The sequence below is a fragment of the Sminthopsis crassicaudata genome, chromosome 5 (genome assembly GCF_048593235.1).
Source record: "Sminthopsis crassicaudata isolate SCR6 chromosome 5, ASM4859323v1, whole genome shotgun sequence".
Lineage (NCBI taxonomy): Eukaryota > Metazoa > Chordata > Mammalia > Dasyuromorphia > Dasyuridae > Sminthopsis > Sminthopsis crassicaudata.
In genome coordinates this window covers 299,786,585-299,803,913 of record NC_133621.1, presented here as the reverse complement: position 1 = coordinate 299,803,913, position 17,329 = coordinate 299,786,585, and the positions used below count along the sequence as shown (strand labels likewise).

Here is a 17,329-nt window from a genome sequence, read left to right as displayed (position 1 = left end):
GTGTGCATCTATAGATAGATCAAATGATTATATATGGATATATGTACATATGTGGGTAAAATATATATGTATATAAATTATTCATTATATACTTATATGTGTGTATATGTACAAATTAGGTTTATATGTGTGTATCTATAGATAGATAAGATAATTACATATGTACATACAGGTATGTTTATACATGAGTAATACACATATGTATATAGGCATATAAATATATTAATTACACACTTATATGTATACATATATAGGTGTGTACATATTAGGTGTATATGTGTATCTATAGATAGATAAAAATAATTACATATGTATATATTTATATACACATATCTATATTTATAAGGCACATATGTGCATATACATATATGTATATAAGTAGATATATTCATTATGCACTTACTTATATGTGTACATATATAGGTGTATATGTGTGTATGTATAGTTAGATAAAATATATTCATTATATATATGTGTGTGTGTGTGTGTGTGTGTGTGTGTGTATAAAATATATTCATTACCTATGTCTATTATAATATAGGCCTGGACCTCAGTTGCCATGGATATAGGGAGCTCCCACTGTGCAAGCTCCTTCCAAAGGAGCTTGGTTCCCTTTCTGATATTATTGGTGAATTGCCTGGACCTCAGCGAGCTGGGCCATTTCCCCAAGGTCACACAGCTAGCAAATGTCAGAGGTGAGAACATAAACCCAAGGCCTCCTGATTCTAAAGCTGCCTCTCAGTTGGTTAAACTCTTACCGTGTCCAAGGCACCTTTCTAGGACCAGGCTTACAAAGATGGAAAACTATATTAAAGACGGCGTGGGGAACATAACAAATACAAGATGGCATTTAATCAGGAGCAAAGCTCTTTGGGGAAATTTGACAGACAAAATGAATGAATGAATGAAAAAGGATGTATTAAGCATTGCATGCTAAGCCAGAAATGGAAAAGCAAGATAGTCCGTGCACTCTTTAGAAACATCCTCCTCCCAGTCACTCCAGTTTCCCTTCTCCGGCCCATTCTCCCCCATCCAAGTCCTATAAGGTTTGCTCTCTCTGCCCCATGCCTTGGGGAGGACCCTCAGCTTCTCCAACCTCGACTATTGCATTAGCTGCTTGTGGGTCCCCCTACCTGCAGCCCACCCTCCACTCAGTTGTCAAAGTGATCTTCCCAAAGCCCAAGTACGATAATCTCAACCAACTTCAAGAGCTCCCTTTTTCTTCCAGGGTAATCTAGAGAAAACCTGAGTTTTTGAAGCTCTGGGGCTTTCCTACTTTTCCAGTCTTCCCTTCCTTGTTACATCCTTCCGTTCCCTAAAAGGTTCTCCTGGAAGATTAACAGTGATCTCTGCTGTTAGTAATACAGCCTAGGATATTTCCTAGCTGAGTGAAGTCATTTTATCCTGTTTCCCTCAGTTTCCTCATCTGTAAAATGTGTTGGAGAAGGAAATGGGAAGCCAGTTCATTAAGTGAAGTGCCAAGCACTTCTGCCCAGGGCCCCTAAATGCCAAGGCCTAAGAAGACCCAAATGGGGTCCCAGAGAATTGAATGCAGCTAAAAAACTACTTGACAACTTTGCTGTTCCTCAAACAAGTTCATTTCCCAATGAGGGACGTTTTCTCTGGCTCCCTCCCATGCCATGAAATACTCTCCCTCCTCATCTCAGCCTCCTGGCTTCCTCCAAGTCCCAGCTAAAACCCCCTTCTACAGTAGGCCGCTCTCAGCCCCCCTAACTCTAGTGTCTTCCCTCTGTGGGCACACCTTTCTACAGCTTGTTTGTACACAGGACTTCTCTCCCATAAACCCCGAGCTCAGCGCTGTGTCTGGCCTTTGGAAAGAGCTTAAGACATGCTTGTTGACTGCCTTTGGACTGACCAGACCTTAGAGGGCTGGCTCTCCAAACAGGGACACTGCGGGTTCCAGGAGGGACGACGGGCGAAGCCCTCTGGTAGTTGGTAGATATCGCCAGGATCGATTACGGTTCTCAGAGTTATGGTCAGCGGGCACAGAAATGGCCTGGAAGCTCCGAAGGTCTGCGTTCACCCACACAAATGAGCTGTGGGACTCTGAGCAAGCTTCTCGAAGCCTCTGAGGCTCTGGATTGCAGAGGAGGAACATCTATATCAGTAGAGGGAACGTCCTCTACCAAAGGCATCATGGGTCTAGTTTTTATCCCTATATCTAGAACCAGAGACCAGAAGTGGGTGGAAGGGACAATGTAAGTCCAGTTGATCCAGACCACTGGAGGAGACCGTCCCTGATAGTGCACTGGGACTCAGGGCTCAAGTCCCAGATCTGAGAGGATCACTTCCCTCTAGAAGATGCAGCCTGGGGCCCAGTAGTCCATGTGGCCATAGCACTGGGAATTCAAGTCAAGGAACATTTTTTAAGCATCTCCTGAGCCCAAGGCCCCAATCCAAGAGCTGGAGAGCAAGAGAGTCCCAGGCCCTGCCCTCAGGGTGTTTACCTTGGGGAGGAAGGAATTCTAACCTGTTTGCTGACTATTTTCCTTGTTCAGTCTGACTCTTTGTGACCCCATTTGGGGCTTTCTTGGCAAAGATCCTGGAATAGTTTGCCATTTCCTTCTCCAGTTCATTTTCCAGTTGAGGAAACTGAGGTAAATAGGGTGAAGTGACCTATTCAGGGTCACACAGTTAGTGACTGAAACTCATGAGGATAAACCTTCCTGATTCCAGGGCTGGCGTTCTACCTACTGAGCCATCTAAGTATCTCTCTCTCTCTCTCCCTCTCATATGTATAATTTTATTTATATGATATATCTACAGTAAAAATATAATATTTATAATTCATATAGCATATTATATCATATATATGCTATAAATATCATGTGTTTATATAAAATATTCTTATGAATATTATATTTATATGCAAATATAATATATGAATATGTAAAGGATCTATTTCATCTATAATAAAGTTTATTCTAGATAAAATATAATTTGTAGTTATATGTTATAATTACATTTATATAGTACATGTTTACATGTATAAATGTAGGTGTAAATCTAGATAGATTTAAATACAGGTGCCCTGTAGTAGGACAAAATGGAAGGCTGAGAGAACGCTCTCACTTGGAGGGCCAGGGGAGGTGAACACCATCCTGACGGGGGCATAGGAGCAGAGGGTAAAGGGGTGAGAAGGAGTCTAAAGGTGGAGGTGAAGAAGGGAGTTTATCACCTCATTTTTTATTGTGAATGATCTGGGGAAGGAGGGAAACTGGCAGCCCAAATTAAGAGAGTCATTACTACTCCATTTTGGAGTTTGTGAACTCAGGAAATGATGTGAAATGAGCCGTAATGGATCATTTTGTTCTGAGCTAGTAGGTGATGGGGAGCCACGGATGGGTTTTGAGCTAGGGAGTAACCTGGCTGTGACCAGACAGAGGGGAAGGGCTGAGATTTACAAGCTGAGCCAGGTCTGGGGTGGACAAGGCCAGAAATCTGGCACAAGAACCTGGGAACACCTGGAGAGAGTGGGGGCAGACAGAATAAGAATTATTCTGGGGCTCAGAACCCTAGAATCTCCGTGTTTGAAGGGACCTAAGGGCACTTACTCTAAAAGAGAACTGAACAGAAATCTCTTTTATGGCATCTCTGACAAATAGTCCATCTTTTAGTTTCTGCTGAAATACCTCCGGCGACGGGTTACTCATCACCTCTCCAGAAAGTGTGCTCTGTTTGGGAAGTTGTTTATTTCTGGGTTTTTATTAGCATTCACCAAGGAGAGAAAAGAGCTTTCTTGGGAGCTGAGTCTGCTAAAAGACGGTGACATATATAATTTGGAGGCTGAGAGACAGGGAGAGGGGGTTGGCTCTCTGAGGACCAAGAGGGCGACCTCTTGGATGGGGACCAGGAGTGGCCTGGGCCACGTGGAGCTGGTGGGGGCCGAAGGGCCCAGAGCCAGCCAGCCAGGGCCACGTGGGAGAAGTTTCCGAGGGCAGATGGAGCAGAGGGGGACGGCCGCCAGACCCGGGAGCACGCAGGAGCCACCCCAGAAAATGACCAGGAAAGTGAGATCATCCCAGGGAAGCCTATAAAAGCTCAGAGGGAGGGGGCCTGGGCTAGAACTCCGGACAGCGTCCACTGAGAGGGAGAGGCAGGACAGACACCCAGCTAGGTGGAGGGCCAGCCCGCAGGAGGAGCTCAGGTCGGCCAGGAGAAGGTGTCGGGAGAAGGAAGATCCGCCAAGGGGGAGAATGAGCCCTAAGCCAGGCTCTCTAGTCTGGCCCCGGAGGAGGCAGCTGGTCGAGCCGGCCCGAGCCTTCTGAGAGAGCAGAGAGCCAGGTATGTGGGGAAGCAGGTCTGCCAAGGTGAGGGAGATGGGAGGAGGGAGGAGCAGGCGGGTGGCTCAGCCCTGCCAAGGAGGACCCTCGGCTCGAGGGGGAGAGGAGACCCCAGCTGGGGGAGGGCAGCCACCCAACAGCCCTGCCCTTGTGTCCCTCACACCCACGGCGAGTCACGGAGTCATTGTCATCCATCCTTACACTCACCCATTTACCGAATGACACGGAGAACAGCACTGAGAACTGGGCGGGGAGACATAGGCAGAGGGTTCTAGGGTAAGGTTGAGTCCTTAAAGACTGTTCTTTCTAGAGCCTGGCCTGACAATTGGGCCATGGTCTTAGACCAGGGAATATCCGAGATGGAAGGGTTTTAGGACAGGAAATGTCAGAGCTGGGAGGGACCTTGAAACAGGAGCTGGGAGGGAGCTTAGAATGTCAGGGTGGGAGGACACTCAGAACCCAGATTGTTGGACCTTAGAACAAGGAACGTCACAGCGGGGTGAGTCCTTTGAATAGGAAATGGGGTCTGGGAAGACCTGTAGAATAGGGACTCTCAGAGCTGGGAGGGAGCTTAGAACAAGGAAGTTTACGCTTAAATTTCCTCTTAGAGCTTAGAACCGAAAGGGGGCTTAGAACAGGGAATGTTGGGTCTGGGAAGGGAGATTGGAACACGGAATGTCAGGATTGGGAGGAACCACAGAACCTAGAACATCAGAACCCAGAGGGGCCAGCTGGTGTTTGTAAAGATCTGCAGTATCCTTAGAATTTGAAATGACCGAGAGGTCACGTCATCCAACCTCTGTACTCCACAGATAAGACTGAGTCCAGAGGACTGAAGTCATGAGTCAGGGGCAGTTGAGCCAGGTCAGGGACAGAGCCTTCCTTTCCCAGGAGTTCTCCGTCCTCTCTGATGTTCCCCCCTCTAGGAAGGAGACAGATGGCCCAGCCCAGAGTGCTTGTGGGTCTCCAGAGAGCTTGGAGAATCTCATTAAAACCCCCAGCAACACAGGCCCCCAGATGGGAGGGGAGATTAGCTAGCAGGGGGGTGATCCGGGGTTCTGCCGAAGCCGGGAGGGCTTCCTGGGGGGCTGCATTCTTTGAGTCAAGTCTTAAAGGACCCTGGGGACCTCAGAGAGCAGAGGAGGGGGATGGAGGTAGGGAAAGACGACCTGCAGGACCCTTGAGACTGGAAGGAACCTCAGACAAAGAGTCTCTCGTTGTTAGTTGAGCTCAGCCAATGTGGACTGAGAAGAAAGGCAGCTGTATCTTTCTTCCAAAGGTCTATGACCTTCCCCCTCTCCCCCTGGCCTAGTCTGCAGCATCCCTGAAATATAGAATCTGTTTGCATCCCTCCAGTGATGGGGAGCTCCTTCCCTCTCTCTCACAGCTTATGGAAAGCTCTAAATGTGAGGGAGTTTTCCCTTTCGAATACACTGAAATCTGTCTGTACCAATAGGAGGGATGGCAGGGAATCTGGGCTGTCTGAGGGGAGCAGAGGGTGAGGGGGGAAGCTGTGTGGAGGGAGGAAAACCAGCAAGGCCTTCCCACCCCCAGCTCAGCTCTGCCGAGGTCCCTCTGCGGCTCCCCAAACTTCCCCCGGATTCCCTCCTCCCACACCCAGAAGAATGTTTTGTTGAGAGCTTGGTATTTTCTGGATCTCAGGATTTGGGATTTGTCGGCTTCCCTCCCCACGGCGGAGAGGGGGAGAACAGAAAGATTCCTGCAGTGGGGCCCGCCAAGGCTCCCAGAGTAGGCGGCAGGAATTTCTGGCTCTTCTTGTTAACTCAAGGCATGCCCTTCGGGGTACCTCAGTTTCCTTATCTGGAACACCCAAGGATCTGGATCTAAAGTGCCCTGCTGAGGCTTAGTTTGTGTGACGCTGTATAAATCATTTCACTCACCGGGCCTCAGTTTCCCCATCTGTAAATTTAGGGAAATGGAATCAATGACATCTAGGGTCAGTTCTAGAATCAAGGCTTTTTAAGCGGAGGTCCATGAACTCGGTTTCCCTTTTAGAAATATTTTCATCACTGTCTTTCATTATAATAAGTGTTTTTTTGTAGTAATCCTGTATATTTTATTATATGCATTTTAAAACATGATTCTGAGGAGTTTGTAGATTTCACCAGACTGCTGCCAGGAGGAGCCATTCAGCCCAAACCTTTCTTTTTCCATGTGGGGAAACCGAGGCACAAAGTGATGTAGAGGCTTGCTTGTGAATCAATCTAGCATTATATCTCTGATCGCACCATCCGAAATCACTGGTGCTCAGTTTCCCCATTTGTAAATTGAGAGAGATGGAATAAATGATCTCTAAGATCAGTTCTAGAATCAAGGATTGTTTTATTATTATTATTTTTTGGTTATATGAGCATATAAACTTTATGAACCATGTTAGGAGAGAAAAATCGGAACAGAAGGAAAAACCACGAGAGGGAAAAAACAACAGAAAAAAAGAGTAAACTAAAAACAAGGGTTTTTAAGTGGAGGGCCATGGACTTGCTTTTCTTTTTAGAAATATTTTCATCAGCATCTTTCATTATAATGAGTCTTTTATAATCCTGTGTATTATTATGTGTAATCCTGTATATAACTGTGTATAATCCCGTGTATTATATGCATTTAAAAACATGATTCTGAGGAGTTCAGGAGTTCAGGACATTGAAAAGGTCAAGAACTCTGGAGGAGTCCATGAAAGGGGGCAGTTAGATGGTGCAGTGGGTAGAACGCTGGCTCTGGAGTCGAGTTCAAATCCAGTCTCAATCTAGCTGTGTGACTCTGAGCCAGTCCCTTAACCTCAAATGCCGCCCCCCCCCCCAAAGAAGAGGTTGGGAAAAAACAATACCAAACAGTAAATATTTATCAAGTGCTTCCTCCATGCAGGGGCCTGCCTTGGCCCTCGTGGTGGGTACATGGAGGCAGGCTGTGACGAGGGATTCCGACACAGGCCTCTAGGAAAGCGGGAGGAGGGCACAAGTATTTCTCAGAAGGCTTCCTGGGGCAGGGGCTTCGAAGGCTCTTGCCAGGTGAGCCCAGGGAGGAGCATTCTGGGGATGGGGCAGGGCCCCGGCCTGTAGGGGCGAGTGCACCAGTCAGAAGGCCCTGAATGATGTCCTGATGTAAGCGCCCTGTGTTTATGAAGGGAGGGCCCGCTCGGACTCCTTTCCTGAGTCTGGATTCCTAGATGGCTGGGACCTTGGCTCATGCTGTCATCTGCTCCGTGAGTATGTCTGCTTTAATTTGGAGCTTTGCCCGTGATTGTGCAAAAGCCATCATCTTAATAACCCTCCTGGAGCCTTTCATCCAGAGATCTCCAAGCACGCAGCAAGCCTTAATTAACTCTTCCTTCCCAGCTCAGGAGGAAGGTGTTATTGGCATTCTCATTCTGTAGATGGAGGAAGTCCGCTCAGAGGGAAGTGATTGATCTAGGGTCATGCGGCTTGCCAACACAGAGGCCCTGAATAGAAACAGCTTTCTTAAGAGGCTGGACTCTGGCCGCTTGGTCATTAACATCCTGGTTCCTGCTTCTTTCTGAGCCGCAACTTGTCAGAACACCAAGCTTTAATAAGACCAGAGGGGGTCCTGGGCTGCAACCACCGCCAGGTTTAATTAATTCTCTCCTTTGGCTTTTGTTCTGGGCCCTTAGGCTCTCAGGGGGTCTGGGACAGAGAGTGTGGGCAGCCTCCTGGGAGGCCAGCCTCCTCTGCTGCAGGAGAAGCTGTCCTGCTGGGAGGTCAGCCTTCCTACCCCCATCTCTGTGTACCAAAGCCTAGCTGGCACAAAGACCGAGAGCCCATCGGGTGCCTGGCACTCTTGGAGGCACTGTGGGGGGAGACGAGGTGCACGGGTTGGAAGCTGCTGAGAGGCCTTGTGGTGTAGTGCAGAGAACCCTGGACCTGGAGGCTGGAGGCTTGGGTTCAAATCCTGCCTCTGATGCTTAGTTTGGGCAAGCGCAGGGAGAGGCCCAAGGAGGGGCTGGGTGGGCTCCATGATCTTGGAGGTCTCTGTCAGGCCTTATTTTATGAGCTGTACTTTGGGACACGGGGGATGTGGGTCAAGTCACTTCATCTGTAGAATGAGGAAATGCATTAGACAGCCTCAGATCACTTTTGGCTGAGCCTGTGGCCCTACAGTAGAGATTTATGTGAATGTATACATGTGTCTAGATATGTATATATACAGATGTGTTTGTATATATATGTGTGTGTGCTTTAGTTCTCTCCTCTTGATCCTCCTCCTTCTTCTCTTTCTCTTTCTCCTTTTCCTTTCTTCTTTATTATCTTCTTCCTTTCCTTCCTTTTTTCTTTCTTTCTTTTTATCTTTCTTTCTTTCTTTTCTTTCTTTCTTTCTTTCTTTCTTTCTTTCTTTCTTTCTTTCTTTCTTTCTTTCTTTCTTTCTTTCTTTCTTTCTTTCTTTCTTTCTTTCTTTCTTTCTTTTTATCTTTCTTTCTTTCTTTTTATCTTTCTTTTTATCTTTCTTTCTTTCTTTCTTTTCTTTCTTTCTTTCTTTCTTTCTTTCTTTCTTTCTTTTTATCTTTCTTTCTTTCTTTTTATCTTTCTTTCTTTCTTTTCTTTCTTTCTTTCTTTCTTTCTTTTTATCTTTCTTTCTTTCTTTTTATCTTTCTTTCTTTCTTTTCTTTCTTTCTTTCTTTCTTTTTATCTTTCTTTCTTTTTATCTTTCTTTCTTTCTTTTTATCTTTCTTTTCTTTCTTTCTTTCTTTCTTTCTTTCTTTCTTTCTTTCTTTCTTTCTTTCTTTCTTTCTTTCTTTCTTTCTTTCTTTCTTTCTTTCTTTCTTTCTTTCTTTCTTTCTTTCTTTCTTTCTTTCTTTCTTTCTTTCTTTCTTTCTTTCTTTCTTTCTTTCTTTCTTTCTTTCTTTCTTTCTTTCTTTCTTTCTTTCTTTCTTTCCTTCCTTCCTCCCTCCCTCTCAATCTCTCTTTTTTCCTTCCTTCCTTCCTTCCTCCCTTCCTTCCTCCTCCTCCTCCTCCTCCTCCTCCTCCTCCTCCTCCTCCTCCTCCTCCTCCTCCTCCTCCTCCTCCTCCTCCTCCTTCTCCTCCTCCTCCTCCTCCTCTCTCCTCCTCCTCCTCCTCCTCCTCCTCCTCCTCCTCCTCCTCTCCTCCTCCTCCTCCTCCTCCTCCTCCTCCTCCTCCTCCTCCTCCTCCTCCTCCTCCTCCTCCTCCTCCTCCTCCTCCTCCTCCTCCTCCTCCTCCTCCTCCTCCTCCTCCTCCTCCTCCTCCTCCTCCTCCTCCTCCTCTTCTTCTTCTTCTTCTTCTTCTTCTTCTTCTTCTTCTTCTTCTTCTTCTTCTTCTTCTTCTTCTTCTTCTTCTTCTTCTTCTTCTTCTTCTTCTTCTTCTTCTTCTTCTTCTTCTTCTTCTTCTTCTTCTTCTTCTTCTTCTTCTTCTTCCTCCTTTTAATAGAAAATCCAGGCCAAAGACTATATATGTGTGTGTGTGTGTGTGTGTGTGTGTGTGTGTGTGCTTAAACAATTGCATACATATATACAAACACTACACACACACACACACACACACACACACACACACAATTCACATGCAAATATGTGGCTACTTATAGCTACACCCATATATAGATCCATATCTGAGCCGAGCCTTGTAGGCTAAGGACAAAAGGCATGCCTTCTAGACCCTGAAGGTGGTACAGCAAAGAGGAAGAGAGCTTCAACAACTAAGGGAATGTTGAGTGAGAGAAGGGGAGTAATGAGCAACAATAATTTGAAAATAATAATTATAGGCAGCATGTATGTAGTGCTTTACAAGTATGATCTCATTTGATCCCCATAATAGCCCTTGGAGGTAGGTGCTATTATTATTGTACCCATTTTGCAGATGAGGAAACAGACGTGGAGAGGTTGTGACTTACTCAGGATCACACAGCTAGTGATTTTGAATCCCCAAAGCATACTTTAAGAAGTTTAGGATAACTGTGTCTTAGAGATATTGCCCATCTTACTGAAAATCCATTCATCCCAGAAAAAAGCTCCCCCCTGTGGGAGCCTTTCTATCCTGCCCCATCCCTTCAGATGATGGCTTCTCAGATGGCTCAGATGGCCCAGGATTCACATGCAGCCTTTGCCACTCTCTGGATGAGCCGTCCATTTCAGATGGGTCACTTTCAAGACCCCTGACTTCCGTCTGAGGAGTTTCATAGGACTTCTAGGGAGCTAAGTTCTTTTATAGCTTTTTTGGTAAAAACATTTTTTTTATTATGTCACCTACAGACAAAACATTTCCATATATAAAGGGAGAAAAGAGTCTGAATATTTACAAGACACTGAATTTCTGCTAATACAGTTGTTAAACTAATAATTTAAAGTTTTAAAAATATTTTAAATTAAAAATAATTTTAAAATCTTTTACATTTAAAATCTTTTGAGAAACTTTTACATTTAAAATAATTATAAAATCTTATATTTAAAATAATTTAAACATTTTTACATTTAAATAATTTCAGAATCTACTACATCTAACATAATTTTAAAATCTTTTACATTTAAAATAATTTGAGAATATTTACATTTGAAATAATTTTAAATTCACAAGGGACTAATATTGGGATTATCAATCCTATTTTCTATAAGAAGAAGCTGAGAACCAATAAGAGTGACCAGGAATGGATAAGCCACTTTGTTAAGTGCTATGCACTTCATTAACCCAAGTGTCACAACTAAAAAGTAGGACTTGAATCCAGATCTCCCAATTTGAGGAGTAGGACTTGAATCCAGATCTCCCAATTTGAGGTCTAGAGAGGACCTTTATCAGAACTCAGTTCAAGCACCATCTTCCATCTAAGACTTTCCCTGAGTCTCCCCGACTGCTACAAATTATTTTGTGGGCTGTGACACCATATTGGATTTGGGGGAAGAGAGAGAATTATCCAGATTGGGTACGAAGTTGGGAACCTGAGGAACCAGGAGGATGGTGTTATCTTTGACAGTCATAGGGAAGGAGAAGGAGAGGGTTGAAGGAGGAAGAGTTAATCAGTTGGGTGTTAAATATTTTAAGTTTAAGATGTCTACTGGATGTCCAGGTTGAAATGTCTGAAAGATAGTTGAAGACGTGAGATTGAAGGTCAGCAGAGAGGTTAGGTAGATCTGATAAACATCAGCAGAGAGATGATAATTAAACCCATTGGAGCTGATGAGATCACCCAGTGAAATAGTATTGAGGGAGGAAGGCAGAAGGCCCAGGACAGAACCCCTAGGGTGTGATCTAGAGGTGGATCCAGCAAAGAACACAGAGAAGGAAAGAGAAGAACCAGGTGTCCCAAAACCTAGAGAGAAGGAAGCATGAAGGAGGTGAGAATGAGAATGGAGAAACTGGATTTGGCCATTGGTGATTTGGGAGAGTTTAGGTGGAACCATGAGTTTGTATACTTAGTAAGGGGTTCAGAAGAGATTGGGGGAGAGCAAAGGGATCTATTGTAATCATCCTTTTTGAAGGATAAAACATTTCCATATATAAAGGGAAAAAAGAATCTGAATATATATATATATAAGACATTGAATTTCTACTACATATAGTTATTAAACTAATAATTGAAAATATTTCCTATTTAAAATAATTTTAAATCTTTTACACTTGAAATAATTTTAGAATATTTTAAATTGAAAATATTTCCCATATTTAATTAAATAATTAAATTTTAAATCCTTTTACTTTTGAGATCCAGAAGAGATCCATAGCTAAGCAGGGATGGAAGGATCAGGAGAGGGGCTTGTTGGTGGGCAGTAGGAAAGGAGCCAGTAGAGAGGGAGAGATCGAAAATAAGCAAAAGTGGAGCTGTATTGAAAGTCCGCCTTGGGAATGGAACCCCAGATTCTATCCTTTGAGTAGTACACATTAGGCGCTTAATGAGTGCTCACTGACAGTCCGGACTCCGTAGTAAGTCCTTAATACATATTTGTTGATGGATGGATCATAGGAGTCTATAGTTGAGGCGGTTGGGGGGAGGCGGGGCTGTACAAAAGTCTGATTTGGAGTCTGGAAGAGCTGAGTTCAAATGCTGACCCAGACGTTTACAGGTTGTGTAAACCTGGGAACGTCTCGGTCTTCGTTTTCTCATCTGAAAATTAGGAATGATAAAAGCACCTGCTTTAATGATGCTATTATTATAATTGTTATTGTTGTTATCGAAGAGGAAACCGAGCTCCTTCTACCTCGAAAGGGGAAGTGACTTTTCTAAGGTCACACAGGTGGTTCATGGCAGGCCCCGGGTCGCATAACCCGAAATTCAGCATTCCTTCATGACACCACTTGGCTCCTCTCCCTCCAGTGGGCCAAGCTTCCCTCGGGTTTGTGGGCTAATTCCTTGATGAATAATCCAGTCGGGAGCAGGTTTCAGATTTCCGCGTTTATTCCCTTCCCCACCTTTGTGGAAGGACCAGAGGGGGGAGGGGGGGGATGTTTCACTTTCTCTTTGAGTGTTTAGGAATAAACACAGATCGCGAATCCCTTCCCGATTAACCGGGCTCAGTGTTGGGCTCCGAGTGGCCAGTGGGAGTGTTTATTAAGCGCCTACTATGTACACCGGGCGCGTGGAGATGGGAATCAATCAACAAGTGTTTAATGAGCAACTTTGGTGTGCCGGGCGGCCAGGCAGAGAGTCCCCACTCTTTTGCGCCCCCCACCACCGGAGATGGATGCTCCCCCACTCCCCCCCAGTCTCGGGGAGGTGCGGGGAGAGATCTCTGGCCTGAGAGACGCGCGCAGCCCCAGGCCAGGGAGAAAGCGAACCCGGGGGACCCGGAGACTGCCGAGAGCCGGGACTCGGCGCCGCGCTGCGGGAGCTGACCAGCTCCGGGCCCTCGGGGAGGGCGGCGCCCGGGGCAGGCCGAGGCCGGGGCTGGGGTCCCCAGGGGGTCTCGGGTGAGGTCGAGGCCGGCCGGCCATCCTGGCCGAGCCCGAAGCCGGGCAGTGTCCCTTTAAACGGGCGAGGGAGGGGGCGAGCTGTGCAGGATGACATCAGTGGGTTTGGCCAGCGGGCTCAATGGAAAGTCAATGAGCGAGCGAGGGAGGGGGAGCGGCGCAGCCCCACGCGGAGGCCGGAGGGGCGGGGGGAGGAGGGGGAGGGGAGACAAGGAGGAGGAGGAGGAGGGAGGGGGCAGCAGCTGGGAGAGAGGCAGGCGGGCGGGCAGCGGGCGGGCAGCGGGCGGGCGGGCAGGCTAGCAGGCGGGCGGGCGGGCGGGCGGGCAGGCGGGCTAGCAGCTCCGGGCTGCGAGCTGGGTGTAGCTTCACCTCCCCTCCTTCCCCGGCCCAATCCTCCTGCATCCTCCAGCCCTCGGACGCCTGGGTCCCTGGCAGCGCCCGGAGCAGGAGCTGGGCACCGGCCCCTTCCCGGCGGGGTAAATATCGGGGGGCTGGGGCCCGTTTCGGGGGGCAGAGCTGGGGGGAAAGGGCGCTCCTCTGGCCCTTTGTTTTTGCTGGGAGACGGGGGGGGGGGGGCGGGAGGGATGGGAGTGGGGGTGGGGGAGAGGCGCGGGTGCTTGCGCGCACACACACACTCACTGACACACTCACGCGCACACACTCAGCCCCGGAGCCCGGCTGGCCCCTGGGTGACAGGCCCGGGGCCGATCCCCGAGCACAAAAGGGCTCCGCTCCGGGGCAGGGGCTATGTGGCAGAAATGCGCCCGGGGCCCGCCGGGGACCCCCTCCCGCAGGGCCCGAGCCGTCCCTCCCAGGCTCGTCTGCCCCTCTTCCAGCGCACGTTTAAAGGGCTCCGGTCGCGGAAGCAGCGGCCGAGGGGGGAGAGGGGAGCCGGGGACCCCGGGCTCGGGGAACGGGCTGCGTGTACGTGTGCGTTCGGGGGCTCGGCCGAGCGGGCTGAGCCGGCCCGCACCCCGGGAGGCGTCGGAAACTGTTTATTTCTCAGTCCCTTGCCCCCCCTCCCGTCTTTGTATTTTTCTCTAAACAATTCCCCCCCCCCCCCCCATTCTCTTTATCTCGCTGCTCCTCGCTGGCTCGGACCCCTCTCCTCGCGCTGGCTCCGGCTCTCCAGCTTTGTCTCTGCAGCCCCGTCTCTTTCTCTGCCGTTCTCTCGATCCCTCCCTTTCTCTCTCTCCTGTCTCTCTCCCCTTTCTTTCTTCCCCACCCCTGTTTCTCCTTCGGCTCTCTCCCTTTCTCTTTCTCTGGGTCTCTTTTTCCCTGTAGCACTCTTCCTCTGTCTTCCTTTTCTCCATGTGTCTCTCTTTCTCTTTCTGTCTCACCTCACTGTCTTCCCTCCCCCCTCCCCCCCCGCCGTGGGGGACTGGGGGGGGGGAGAAGGAGCCTTTTCTCTTTACTTCTCCCAAACAAAGTGTCTGGTGGCCCCTGGGATGGATGTGTGTGTGTGCGCGGTGGGGGGAGCTGGGAGAGGGAAGAGTCTTGGATAAAACAGGCCACGGAACCTTTTGTGGAAAGGGGGGGGGGGCGTGAAATGACTTCTTCGGATTTCCTCTTTTCTCTGAGAGTGGGAATGTGCATATATATATATATATATACATACATATGTGTGTATATGTATAATTTATATATATGTTTATATATATATATATTATATATATATATATATATATATATATATATATATATATATATATATATATATAAAGAGAGAGAGAGAGAGAGAGAGAGGCTTTTGAGTGTATGTATGTGTACATATGTATTTAGAGAGAGAGAATATTCATATCTAGAGAATTTGACTCCCTTGCAATATCCAGGGCCTCCAAGTGGGGGGAGCCCCCTTCTCCCCTTCCCTTCTCCCCTTCCCTTCTCCCCTTCCCCCAACACTTCCCCCTGGCTTCTTGCTCCTTTGAAGTAATTCAGATCAAATGGGAGGACTGATTGGTGGGGGGGGGGGGGGAGAAACAAGGAAGAAAAGCAATTGTGAATGTTGTTTTAAAAATGTCTGCTTTGGTTTATTCTCTGTCTCTCATCTCTAGGGTGTATCTTCTTCCCACCCTCCACTCCCCCCACCCATTAAAACATTGTGGGAATTTAAAGAAATGCATGGGGGGCAGAGGGGAAGCTGGGGGGGGTGCTGGGGGATTATTTTAGAGAGAGAGAGAGAGAACACCCATTTCTTTCTTTCTTTCTTTCTCTCCTGTCCCCCTTCCCCATATTAAGAGAGTCAGAGTGTTGGAGTAAAAAGCTCGAGTTATCTCTTTATCAAAGCCTTCTCCTCTTTCCAAAGGCACATTCCGTCCTCCCACAGTCTCCACCATGTAGCCGGGGAGCACTCATCCTCCTCAGATTTTTTTATTTTTGAGTGCAGGGCCGGGGCGATGGGGGCACTTCTCAGGCCCCTGGAGACCCCCGTGGAGCATGTGAGGAGAGGAACCCCAGGGCAGGGCTGGAGGGAGGAGGTGGGGGCTCCGCTTCTCCCTCAGATCCATTTCTCCTCGGTCCCATGGTTCCCCCCTCTGCCTTGCCTCCTGACAGCTCCGGAGGAGTGTGGGGGGTATTTATGTAAGAGGGCCAGACGAGCTCCATGTCTATTTACCTAACCCGGTGTGGGTATTTATGTAATATAGGATGAGGGCGGATTTATTGGCACCAGCCTATGAGTGCCCAGGCCCGGATGTGTGGTCCCCGGCTGGCACACGCCAAAAACGTACGTCAGGAGCGTGTGTGAGTGAGTGGAGGTTCACCGTGCATACGTACTTTTCTCCCTTTGGAGTGTACACACTGGGGAAAGAGGGGCCGGGCTCGCCTCCTGCGAGCACACGCTTGTGCAGTGCTGTGGTCCTTTGTAAACATTTATCCGGAGCCTCTATGATGGTTCTGAAGGGGGGTGTGTGTGGTGGGTAGCACACTCAGGAAAAGGCCAGGATTGCCCCTGGATTTTGAGCTGGAAGAGCTCCTCTGGGCTGCCCCACTCATTTTACACAAGTAGAAACTGGGCCTGAGAGAATTTGGCCCGGCTCACGCCCCTGAGACCGGCCACTTTCTGCAGGGAGACTGAGAGTAGGTCGCCATTTCTCAGAGTCCTGACTTGTCCAGGGTGAGGTCAGGCCGGTTTGTGCCGTGTCAGGGGAGGCAGCTCGGGGCAGTGGGAAGGGTGAGTCTGGGGGGAGCAGGTTCCACTCCTTCATCTATATAATCCTGGAGAGGTCTGTGTCTCCGTTCCCTCATCTGTAAAATGGGCATGTGCTCATCTCAAAGGGTGGTGGGGAAGTTCCAAGGAGATGGGAAACTTGGGAAACCTAAAGACTTTATGGGAATGTCAGGTCTGTTATTCAAACAGCAGTCCAAATCATTTTGTGGCACTTTCAAGGTTTACCCAGTTCTTTCCCTAAAATGTCCCTGGTGGAGATTGTAGTAGCCTTGGTTTTCAGGTGAGGAAGCCAGACCTAGAAAGAGGTTATCCTAGAATAACCTCTGGTCAGTGACTTCACCATAGCCTGGACATTGGGCAGAGGGGGGCAGACCTGATGTGCCCATCTTGTCTCATGCCTCCTTGGGACTGAGTTTTGTTCTGTCTCAGAGTGAGAGCCGCCCAGGGAGATGGGAAGAGGAGTAAGGAAGAGGAAGTTGACCTGGCTTTCTGTGTTTTCCTGTGTGATTCTGGACAAATCTCTTCCCACTCCCAGGCTCCTCATTGGCAAAATGAGCAGATCTCGAAATATCAGCTCTGACGTTCTAGGACTCCTTTTCTGTCCCTGCTCTTCCATGTAGGGAAGAGAGATTGTTCTAGAGTGGTCCCTAAGTCCATACAATTCAAGTCTACAAAGAGCTCTTGGGCAGGAAAGATGGCGCCCCAGGAAGTGGGACTGGATTAAGATCTTGGTTCATAGACCAGGGATGTTTTCCTGTGATGGTCTTGGGACCCTGGGAGCTTCATGGCACCTCACAGGGAAAAGAATCAAAGTGGATGCCCTCCCCATCCAATCTCCCCCCAAACTCCCCTATTCCTGAACTCCAGGGAATCTTGCTCAACACGGGGATTCCTACAAAGACCCTACCCATCCTACTTTTCTCTGATGGGATGTGATGAGCCCTTCAGGAAAACCTTCTGTCCCAGACCTTAAA

General features: G+C 48.0%; 1 protein-coding gene across 4 annotated transcripts in view; it reads left to right on the top strand.

Annotated features, from left to right (window-relative positions):
* The first annotated feature begins 4,106 nt into the window (after positions 1 to 4,106).
* The window catches only part of CSNK1E (casein kinase 1 epsilon), a 63,035-nt gene continuing 49,812 nt past the window's right edge, over positions 4,107 to 17,329 (top strand). For 2 of the 4 annotated variants that reach the window (XM_074271724.1, XM_074271722.1), the window contains exon 1: positions 13,471 to 13,662. The gene's annotated coding sequence lies outside the window, so the exon portion shown is untranslated. Of the gene's footprint in view, positions 4,306 to 13,442; positions 13,663 to 17,329 lie in introns of those variants that run through there. The other 2 variants (XM_074271723.1, XM_074271725.1) reach the window with 2 other exon arrangements.